Source organism: Sminthopsis crassicaudata, chromosome 2 (genome assembly GCF_048593235.1).
Source record: "Sminthopsis crassicaudata isolate SCR6 chromosome 2, ASM4859323v1, whole genome shotgun sequence".
NCBI classification, from domain to species: domain Eukaryota; kingdom Metazoa; phylum Chordata; class Mammalia; order Dasyuromorphia; family Dasyuridae; genus Sminthopsis; species Sminthopsis crassicaudata.
Window position 1 is genome coordinate 583,753,747 of NC_133618.1, and position 12,077 is coordinate 583,765,823.

Here is a 12,077-nt window from a genome sequence, read left to right on the forward strand (position 1 = left end):
GGATTGATTGATTGATTGATTTTATGATAAATATTAACTCTGAGCATTTTCAGCTAGTTGAGTAAGCCTACCGCCTGGACCAATCTTGAGTTATCTCATTAAAGCTTAAAAAATTGTGGACATTACTCTATTAAAGAAACAACTACAAATCTTTTCTCCTGGACTTAGATTTGTTTACCTCTTCACCTATTTCAAATAAGAATGAAGAAAGTACCCTTGCAAGCATGCTTTCTTACAACTCATTCTAAAGATACTAGCAAACTCAATTTAGTTAATTTCCTTTTTTTTAATCTCACTATGCCTGATGCCATTTTAGTCATTCATCTATTTATTTTATAAGCAAAAAGGGAGGGTTTAGCAGTCTGCTATAGAAATATAAACCTTGGTTCTTGCCCATAAGAGGTTTACAATCTGATTAGAATATACCACTTTTTATCTGTTAACCATGAAATAGAAATTGCTGTCACATACAAGCCAATACCTTGTTCCCAGAACATGTTATTATAATTATAATTTCAGAACAGAATTCACATCAGCATTTATAGTACAAAAAACACCAATTCAGAAGCCAAAGGATTTTTATTAAAATCCCACCTGTGTCCTCAGTGATCCCCTGCTCTGAATGTCTTTCCTTGGACATGGCTATTAAAAACTCATTTGTAAACTCTTCAATAGACTATCACTATCTCATTTTATTGCAATTCCAAACATAGAGCATACAACCAGCCTTATCATCCCTTGACTAACCCTGTCAGCCCTAGCCTATAATAATCTTGGTGGTGCCAAGTCAATAAGAAAGTTTCTAGAATAGTTTTCCAAAACCTTTTCTCTCCATCCCATAGGCTGAGTTCTATATGCTGTGGACTCTCGAGGGAAGTCTATATTCAATTCAAAATTCAAAATCTCTGATTTCTTCCACTTTCCAACCATCTATTGTGGTTTGGTCATTGAGTTATGTCCATCTCTTTTTGACTGTGGACTATAATATACCAATACTGTCCATAATGTTTTCTTAGGAAAGATACAGGAGTGATTTGTCATTTCCTGCTCCAGTAGATGCTTGGCCTGGATCCTGCAGTTGGTTAAGTGTCTGATTATGTATTGAATTAACGTCTTCCCAACTCCAGGCCCGGTGCTCTATCCACTGACTCACCTAGTTGTCTCCATCAACCAGCTAACTCTCAATTTACTAAATTACTAATTTACTAACAACTCAACTAAATTACAATTTACTAACAACTCAATTTACTAAAGGAACCTGTTTGAACAAGCAGGGCAATTGTTGATGCTTCTCTAATAGCAGTGTACCAAATATCCCAGGATATTGAGATTCCCTGAATTAAAGACACTTAGGGAGAAAAAACAAACAAACTGTGGAAACATTAAGAAAAGTCAGAGCTCTGAGATTCCCTATTATCCATCAATATTCCATTGGCCCAAGCAAGACTGCAGACTTTTTTATTTGTTTGTTTTAAAGTTGCTCTTTTAGCAAAATGCAAAAATGTATTAGGTGCTGGGCACCCTATTGGGACATCAGATGGTAGTACTGTCATGGGGACATATGCTTAACAGACAGGTTTGCCAATTAAGGCATTCTAAGTGCTAAATTTCAATCACTACCATCCCAGGAACACTTATCAGAGGCAGCAGGGTGGCTGTTTGAAGATACAGAATTATGTTACCTCTCTACCTCAGTACATTTTGCCGAATAGGCCTATAAATCTCCCACTAAGAAAATGGGGGTGTGAACATAAAGCATTTCTAGATAGTTGCACTCCTGATACAATGTAGCAGTAAACTCAATAATGAAGTTCAGCTTTGACTCACCACAGCTATCCTTCCTCTGAAGTGGGAATTAAGAGGAGCACCTGTGATGAAACTCTTTAACCCAGCATGCAACTGTATGAAACTATACACACACACACACACCCCCTGAGAAATTGTTTAAGCAATTTCCAGAGCAAAGGAGGTGGGGCTGAAGAGGAAGGAGAGTCCATTCCCTTCCTTTCCTTCCTAGGCTAGTAAAACTATAATGGTAGTGATATAGTCAGGCAGTTTATCAACACAGCACAAGGAGAAGCATCCTTTATGGCATTTCAAAGCGTATCTTTTCGAATCAGTCTATTTAATCTTTCTGTTTTCAGAATGAGAGCAAGAGAGAGAGGAGAATCACTAACCTTTCGTTATGCCTCCAATTGATTTTTTGAAAATTATCTTTTTTCCCTTGCATCTGTGAATTCCTTACTGCCTTGCTCTTTAGCTGTGTTTCTGCAATTTTTACCTTTTAGTTCTGGTTGTTTAACAATCCCGTTAACTACTTGGCAGAATTAGAACATGTTAAAGAGATCAAGGGCCAAAACACTTAACCTGGACTGAGAAAGCTATAGAACAGCCCTACGGCATTATTGGGGTGTTAATGAAGAAGAAAAACAAAATCAATACAGAGCTTTTTCTGTTATCAAGGCAGCATAGCATCTGAGGACTAGCATAGGCAAGTACAAAGAAATGTATCAAAAACACCACCATCTGATGAACATTTTTTGCCCATTAAAACTTGAGAAGCAAATCTAATTAGATGATTCAAGGTTTCTTATTATTCAAATAAGCAGAGGAAGATTTATAACAATAAAATCACAGATCCTTAAGGTAATGAAATTAGTTCTTTATATGGCCAGTCTGTGCTGAGTAAAAGAAATATAGTATGGCCCCCCACTCCTCAAAGGACTCACAATCTATTTAGAAGCCTAAAATATATGTATTAAAATAATTTTAAAAAGCAGAAACACACAATGCAAGACACTTTGTAGCCAAAGTATTACAAATAATAACCATAGCAGGATTTTAGAGAAGATATACAATTAATGTGAGCTGATGGGAAAGGCTTCCCTATAGAAGTAGGACCTGAATAATGCCTTCAAGAATGAGCCATATTTAACCTGGCTGAAGGGAGGAAAGAGAGCATTACAATCATAAAGAGTCAGATGAATAAAGTAAGATGGTAAGAATGAAAATTGATTGCACTAGGGACAGTGAGACCTCACTGGCTGATCAGAAAATGTTAGAGAGTACTGGAAAATAGCTTGCTTACACAAGATATGGCCATAGTATAAAATGACTTTAAATTCCTGGGATCCAGGACCTAGTGAATTTGAGTAGAAAGATTTTTCTTTATATTATTATTCCTTCTTCCCCAGGGAAGATGAACAACACTTTGTTGGGGCTACTTTGAACAGGTGCTTCTATAATTGCAACATATGGAAGATGTCACAGAGGCAGCTGAAAGTCACAGTAGATAGAATGTTGGAGTTGGCATCAGGAAGATGTAATTTCAAATGCAGACTTAGACATTAGTTGTGTGACCCGTGTCAAGTCTCTAAAACTCTCCCTGACTCTGTTTACTCAACTGTAAAATGGGGAGAATAATTATACCTATTTCAAAGAGTTTTTTGATGAGGTTCAAATGAGATATTTGTAAAATACTTAGCAAAATGCCTCACACATTTGGCAGGTGTTGAATAAATGCACATTCTCTTCCCCTTGTCTTCATATCGACTAAACTGTTTTCAGATTCATAATTCTTTCTGCCCAATATGAATGATTCTCCAAAAGACTACATCATGGATGGGACACTTGTATTAAGGATACAAGAGGACTGAGAACTAGAAATTGGAATACAGCTTTTTCTACTGTCTCTTATTTTATTATTAGGCCAGTTTTTGTACTTCATGGTTGCTAGTGAAGTAGTTCATGCAAGTGCAATAGTCTGGAAGAACCAACAGATGGACTTAAAAAAACAGTTAAGAATGAAACAAACATTGTATCACAGAATGAGTTCATTGTGAAGGGTTTCAAAGAATCTTGTATTGGAAGGAGAGGACAAACTCTTTCATTTAAGGATATAGGTCTATTGAATCATAATTAAGAATAAGTCAAAAATCCAACTCTAATATTATATCTTGGGCTTAATCCATTTTCAATACAGTCTCTCATTTATTCTATCCTTACTATATGATCTAAAGGTAAAGAGGCTTTATGATCACAATGATAACCCTGTGGATATGGAAAGATTTATTTCCATTCACCAACCATTCCATTTACTTAGAAAAGAGAATTGAGACATTTTACAAAGAGTTTCACCAAGAAAGACTAAAACAGAAAGTGGTTTTCTGCCTAATTTTTAGTCAATATTTAATAAACATCTATTATGTACCTATTATGTGCTAGGTCCTATACCAAGTAATGGGGCTACAAATTAAAAGTAAGATAATGTGCTCGAGGAGTTTGCAATCTTGTGGGCAAACAACTCATAAAAGTAAATTGAAAAGTAGAAGAGAAAGAGTGCTGCTAGAGGAAACCCAGTAGAGATGGGGGTAGGCATAATTTTTACATAATCAAAAACAAGCACAGCATCTAATGGAGGATGGGGTATTAGCTGGAAACTTTTGAGAACTTTTCTACTAGTTCTGTCAGGCTTTAGAGGGGTGTAATAAAATGAAGAAATATATATACATATACATATATATGTATATATATATGAAACACTATAAAAATAAAATTAGAATAGAACCGTCCAATAATGGAACAGGTTGACTCAAAGGCTAATAAGCAGAGTCAGAAAGACTGGAATTGTTTAATTACTAATTGTGTGATCCTTAGCAAATCATTACCTTTGCTTCAGTTTCCTCATTTTTACAATGAGGATAATTATTGTATCTAACACACCGGATTGTTATGAAGATCAAATGAGGTCACATATATAAAGGGGGAAGGCAAACTTTAAAGTACGATATAAATGCTAACATTTTTATTGTTTTCCTTAATGGGAGATATTCAATTGAAGACTGGATGAGTACCATTCAAGGATGTAAGGAATGGGACTCCTGTGGGGGAAACTGAACTAAAGCAACTAACATCCTTTCCAAATCTAGGATTCTACTATTAAATTTGGAAGATTCAATTGATCATTGCCATCACCACCCATCCTGAACAACCCATTTAATTTGCAGTGAATAAAAGAATGAATTAAAATTTATTTAGAGCTTACTATATGCTGAGTACTGGACTAAATACTTAGGTTAGAAATACAAAAATCAAGACAGTCCTTGCCCTTAATTGCCAGTGCTCCTACTGGGGAAAATCACCAAGTAATCCAAAATCCATGAAAAAAATCAGGTTAGTAAGGCCTAGAAAGCAAAGCAGAATTTTGATCATTCCACAAAGACCCTCATCTTCAGAAGCTATAGTGCTTATTACTAAAAAATCCATTAGATTATTGTATTAAAAAGGATAGAAAAAGTTAATCACCCCCTAAGAATTTTTAAGGTAAGAACAACAACATCAGAGTGTGCTCACATAGTAATAAAATATATATAAGCAATTGAACCAATTCGTTGAATATACAAAAAAGACCTCAATTAGTTATCTGCTTTCCAAAGTTGGGTTTTGTTCTATCCTTCTTTATTCTGTGCCCTGTTTCCATCAGTAGTCACAAAGACAACTCTTTCATCTTTAACCTGAAGCCAAGATCGACATATTAACTCTTCAAATAACTAATCCTTCATAAGATCCAAGATTCATAGGTTTAAAACAAAAAGGGGCATCAAAATTCATCTAGTCCTTCTTTTGCCTTTTGCAGGTGATGAAATTAGAGATACAGAGAAATGAATGTGACTTGTTCAAAGTCCCCTAGATAGTAGATGTCACAGGAGAAGAACCCACTGACAGTGCCAGTGTCCTTTCCACAGAATCAGGCTTCGAATATTTGAACTTTGATTACTGGACTACCTCCTATTTGGATTGCAATATGCTAGAATAAAGAGTTCACTTCCATTTCTAATAGTTTCATTCATTCTTCTAATGTCCCCTATGGTCCTATGGCTATTCCAGGTAAAATATAACTTCCCTGAGGTCAAAGGCTGTGTTACTTCTCTATCTGTTTTCCAAAGCAAAGAACAAGTGCCTGGCACAGGGTTATTAAACACTTGGTGCCTGATTACCATGTTCTACTCTAACCAAGCTAGAATCTCAGAAACAAAAGAATATAAGAGAAGGAAGCCTGGAAAACCTGGGCTCAAGTATTGGCTTTATCACTGACTAGCTGTAGGACTTTTGTTGTCTTAAGTTCTTATCTGTAACATAAAGATGATGATATTAAGAAAGAGTTCCACTTTTACTATCTCAATTAATGTAATTACAGGAAGCCCAGACACCTAATTTGAATCAATCAATCCCAGAAAGTAATCACAAAGTAGTAGGTGTTAAAGAATATTCAACAACCTTATAATGTGTGAATAAATCCAAAATCCATTTGAAAGAATTATAGAAATTTGTCTATTGGATGAAAAATAGCTGGCACAATCTAGAAAACAGTCTAAAATTGCTTGATGGATTCAGATACAATTCAAAGTCAGTGGTTGGTCATCACTCAAGAAAATGGCAACTTCAGGAAATATAAATGGTTCTACTAATGATGCAAAGAAGTCCCAGTTTTAGTGTTCAAAAACCTATAGAGATTGTCAGAGACTAGCAGGAAGCTATGACTAACAGAAACTTCATGTGACTTCCATTAAGGAAAAAAGGACTTCTAATATCAAGGATTTCCTATATCACTCTTCTCTCTTCCATGTATAAGTAAACCTTATAATCCTTTCAATTTGACAACTACTACCTTACTAGTTGGTGATTATTTCTGAGATTGTTTGAATGAAGTAAGTGCCCAAACTTTCTATGATTACATAAAAGTGAGTAAGTCTCTTATACATACCCATTGAGCCTATCTTCCAATGTTATAAGACTCTCAAATGAGAGAATAAGTGTAAAAAATGCTTTGAACTCTATAAAAAAGTATGAAAATGTAAGCTATTATTGCAAATTGTTGGAACTAGAAAGTGCATTAGGCCTGATAAATCAATAGATATATATTAAGCACCCACTATGTGTCAGGCATTATGCCAAGCACTGAACACACTCAAGTGCCTCATTTTACAAATGGGTGATCTGAGACTCTAAGGAAGGGAATAATCCAGGTGGGTTTTTCTAAAGAATTACTGTCAGAGTTCTCACTCTGAATTAGGCTTTCCTCATTTGAGTCTGGTTTATTTTCCGTTATATCATATTGTTCAAAGAAGAGCAGACAGTTCCACCTACTGCAGATAAGCTGTCATTTTTTTCTAGAAAATGCCTTTCTAGAGAAGTTCTTTCTAGGAAAAATCAGGTGATATGAAATTCATTGAAATATTTTGGGGAAAATATTTTTAAATATTTCCAAAAAAAGTTGGGGAAAAGGAGAAAGAAAAATCCTCTCATGGAACCATTGTGAGATTAAGGAAGTAAGCTTTTACTGACAGCTCCTTTCCTTGCAACCTCAAAGTTTATGCTAATCTGAATTTCTGCAGTCCTGGCTTGGAGGTGGAGGAATGGTCCAGAGGAACCCTCGGGAGCTCTTTAATGCACTGATGTGTGTTCACTAGGAGGATGGTGGTTAAATGAGAACTTTGAGATCTATCTGAATTACAGACACTATCTAAATATTAAGGCATTTTAAAAGTAGGACACACACACAAAGTGAACACGCCATTGAGCACCAAACTGTGTGTTAATGATGAGAGACTCCTTATGTTCAGAAGTTTTCTTTTCCTCTGCTCATTTTTTTTCTGCCTCCAATATGATGAGGTAGAACAAACCTAGCTCTTCCTCTTCACTATCTTGGTTCACATCTCAGTATTATTTAGATTATGTTTTATGCAATTTTCCAAGATAGTTAAAAACTTAGGCAATAGGCTAATGAATAAAGACATGCCTGTTATGTTATCTTTCGTGTCAGGACATGGACTGTCACAAAAGACAAGAAAGAAATGAAAAATAACAAAACCAGCCTGATTATTGTTTATTTTCTCCATTTACTAAGGGGTACAATGAAATAAAGGCAATGATAAAAAAATACCAGGGGCAGTTACACAAACTTAAGTTTTTGATTGCAAAAAGGAAAGGAAAACTTCTGTTCAACTTCTCTTAACACTACTTTTCTACAAGCTGTAGAAATCTGAGAAGATGCAAGGCATTACTGAGAGATCTCAGATGCAAGATGGCCTGGGGTTCAGCCACATCTCAGACAACTACTAGTTGTGTAAATGGATTAGGGGAAATTGCTTTTTTTTCAGTCTTATTTTCTCATCTGTAAATTGAGAATAATAAATAGCACTTACCTCTCAGGGTATCAAATGAGATTAAGTCACAAGCACTTAAGCTGAAGCAAGAACTTTTACATGTATATCTATCTATCTATATTTCCATCAATCTATTTATCTATCCATCTCTATTTCATCTATCCACCTATATTTTCTTCTATCTACCTATTTATCCATCTATTTATATCTACCTATCTTTCTATCTATCTACCTACCTACCTGCCTACATTTCTATCTATCTATTTATATATCTCTATTTTATCTTATCTACTTATATTTTCATCTATCTATTTATATTTACCTATCTTTCCATCTGTTTACCTACCTATATTTCTTTCTTTCTTTCTTTCTTTCTTTCTTTCTTTCTTTCTTTCTTTCTTTCTTTCTTTCTTTCTTTCTTTCTTTCTTTCTTTCTTTCTTTCTTTCTTTCTTTCTATCTATCTATCTATCTATCTATCTATCTATCTATCTATCTATCTATCTATCTATCTATCTATGCTAGTTGGTTAGTTGCTGTCTTTCATTTCCAAAGATCAAAATGACACCACTATGGGTTAGTTAATGTGTCTGACTATAGTTGATAAAACCAATACAAGCTCAGAATGCTCTGCCACAGGTTGAACACAAATAGTTCCTGAGAACCTTTAAAGTGGATTCTCTGACTTTGCACATCTCATGTTTTTTTTTTTTTTTTCTGAGCTAATTCAATCCTGCTTTGCTCAAAGAACACAGCACCTTCTCTGATGAAAGCACATCATGCTAGGTGATCCTGTGCCAGTGTCTCCCAAGTTGTACAATCAATTCTGAAGTTTTTAGGAAAGACCTTGAGAATGTCCTTGTATTGCTTTTTCTGACTACCTTGTAACCAATTGCCTTGTGTGAGTTCTCCATAAAATAGTCTTTTGGGCAGGAATACATCTGGCATTTGAACAGTGTGACCAATCCAATGGAGTTGCACTCTCTGCATCAGTGTTTGAATTTTTGGCAGTTTAATTTGAAATGTCAGTGTGTATACACATACACATGCATACATATAAATAATTGATGTTATTATTATGGTTTTAAAGATATTTTAGGATATAATTTGTGGAAAAATAACTTCAAATTAAAAACTTGATTGTTACACAACAGTTAAGTCTTAGAAAGGATTCATAGAAGAACATTTCCAGGGAAGAAAGGATGAACTGATTTAAATGTCATGAAATACATAGATATATATGTGTACATATGTGTATATGTATTATGTCTAAACTTATACACATACACATACATAGACAAAAACTTGCAAGTTTTTGCACAGTTTTAGCTTGTAAACCATTTCTGCTATTGGCTAGTTTTTTGCCACCAGAATTTGAATCTCCTTGGCACAATTTGACTCCCATTTTAGAGAGAAAAGCTCAGTTATTATCTTCAGGGTTTTTTTTTACAGGTGAGGAAACTGAGGCAGAGATTAAATGACTTGTCCAGGGTCAAACAGTTAATAATTGTCTGAGGTCAGATATGAAGTCAGGTCTTGCTGTCACCAATACCAGGACCCTGTCTACTGTGCCTCCTAAATACCTCAAAGTGAGGGGATTATTACATTATTATAGAATTTGTGATAGAGAAGGAAGGGAAGTCAAGCAAATCTGACTTACATGCTAGATTTGGAATAAGCAGTTTCCATAAGATTTAGATAAAAGCTAGGTAAGCTTTCCTTAAAGTCTATAAGGAAATTAGCCCAAGAAAGATCAGAAGCTTTCAAAAATAAAATTATAAAGATTAAAAAAGAAACAATTCCTATGATGAGGAAAGAAGGAAGTTGACTGAAAGGATTGATAAGAATGTACTGGGAATTTGCCACCCTCTTAATCTACCAAAAAAAAAATGTTCATAGGACTGAAGAAAAGGCAAGTAATGAAAGATAAATACAAAGGCTTAGTATAAGTCAAGAACAATGTCAAACATACAAAAGTTTAGATAGCATGAGACTCTGGAGGAAAGCTAAGAACAAGAAAAGGAATGTTTTAAAAACCCATTTGGATAAAAAGACAAAGCTCAAAGGAAGAAAAGGGCCATTGTTTGAGGTAGATGGGATGATGACAACCAATGAGCTGGTGAAGGAAAAATGCTCACTTGAGATTTTGCTTTCACCTTTTTTTTCCTGATAAGGAGAATATTTATTTACACAGAAAAGAATGGAGCAAAGCGGCTAACATGGAGCTGATTCTTAGGATTAACAGATGAAAATAAGAGAGCACCTATCTACTCTTGAATAATTCACTTAATCACTACAAAGAACTATTACTGAAAGACCTGGGAGATGTGAAGAATGAAAAATGTTTTCCCAATTTTTTAAATAAAGGAAAAATAGATTTGAAATGTATAAGTCAAGTTATGTTGGATTTGATTGTGGGTAATATTCCAGAAAATATTTTTACTAAGGTCTACTATCTTCTTTCTTAACATATATTTGTCACAGTATAAGGACCCACAAAAAATTAGAAGAGAAGTAAGATTTCATGTTTATTCCTTCTTGTTACTATCTTTTCAAATGTGTTTTTTTAAATGCTTGCTGGGGAAAAAAGATTCTTACAAGGCACTGGAGAGGAAAAGACCATAATATCACCCCCAACCTCTCCCAAAAGGATAGGATAAAGGACTGGAAGGAAGAAATAGTAAGAGAACTATAAAAACTACAGAGATTAGGATTCGGTTAATCAATCAGAAGATATTTATTATTGATCAGAGAAATGCAAATTAAGACAACTGAGGTACCACTACCAGATTGGCTAAGATGACAGGAAAAGATAATGATAAATATTGGAAGAGATGTGGGAAGACTGGGACACTAATACATTGTTGGTGGAGTTGTGAACTGATCCAATTCTGGAGAGCAATTTGGAACTGTGCCCAAAGGACTATCAAACTGTGTATACCCTTTGATCCAGCAATGTCTCTACTAGGCCTGCATCCCAAAAAGATCATAAAAAGGGAAAAGGATCCACATGTGCAAAAAATATTTGTTAAAGCCTTTTTTGTGGTGGCAAGAAACTGGTAACTAAGTTAAAGAATGGCTGAATAAGTTGGGTTTTTGAATGTTTCAGAATATTATTGTTCTATAAGAAACAATCAGCAGAATAATTTCCAAAAAGTTTGGAGAGACTTACATGAACTGATGCTAAGTGAAGTGAGTAGAACAGTGAATAACGACAAGAGGAGATTATCAATTCTAATGGACATGGTTCTTTTCAGCAATGAGGTAATTCAGGCCAAGTCCAATAAGACTTGTGAAGGAGAAAGCCATCTGCATCCAGAAAGAGGACTATGAGGACTGAGTATTTTCACCTTTTGTTGTTGTTGTTTCCTGGCTTTTTTTTCTTTCTCATTTACTTTCCTTTTTGATCTTACTTTTCTTGTATATCATGATAAATGTGGAAATATGTATAGAAGAGTTGCACATGTTTACCAAAAAAAATAAAATAAAATCAGATGTTAACTGAACACCTATTATGTGTTTCATAAATATTATTGTGCTAAATAATGAGAATAAAAAGAAAACAGTTAATAAATAAACATTTATTAAGTGCTTGCTATGTACCAGGCACTGTGCTACACCCTGGAAATACAATAAAAGACAAAAGATAATCCCTTTGCTCAAGGAGATTACAATTTAATGAGGGTGAAAACATGCAAGCAAATATATTCAAAGTAAGATTATATATGTGCATGTCTGATATAGACATATAGATTTAGATATCTATCTCTACTTTTATCTACTAGTTAAGAAAAGAAATTGGGATGAAGGAGAAGTTAAAGAGAAAAGTTTTCATTAAAAGATGGGATTTTATTAGGACTTAAAAGAAGCCAAAAGAAGACAGTAGGCAAAGTTGAGAAAGCAGAACACTCCAA

General features: G+C 34.6%; 1 protein-coding gene across 1 annotated transcript in view; it reads right to left on the reverse strand.

Annotated features, from left to right (window-relative positions):
* Window positions 1-12,077, reverse strand: part of SORCS1 (sortilin related VPS10 domain containing receptor 1) — a 726,370-nt gene that overhangs the window by 459,014 nt on the left and 255,279 nt on the right.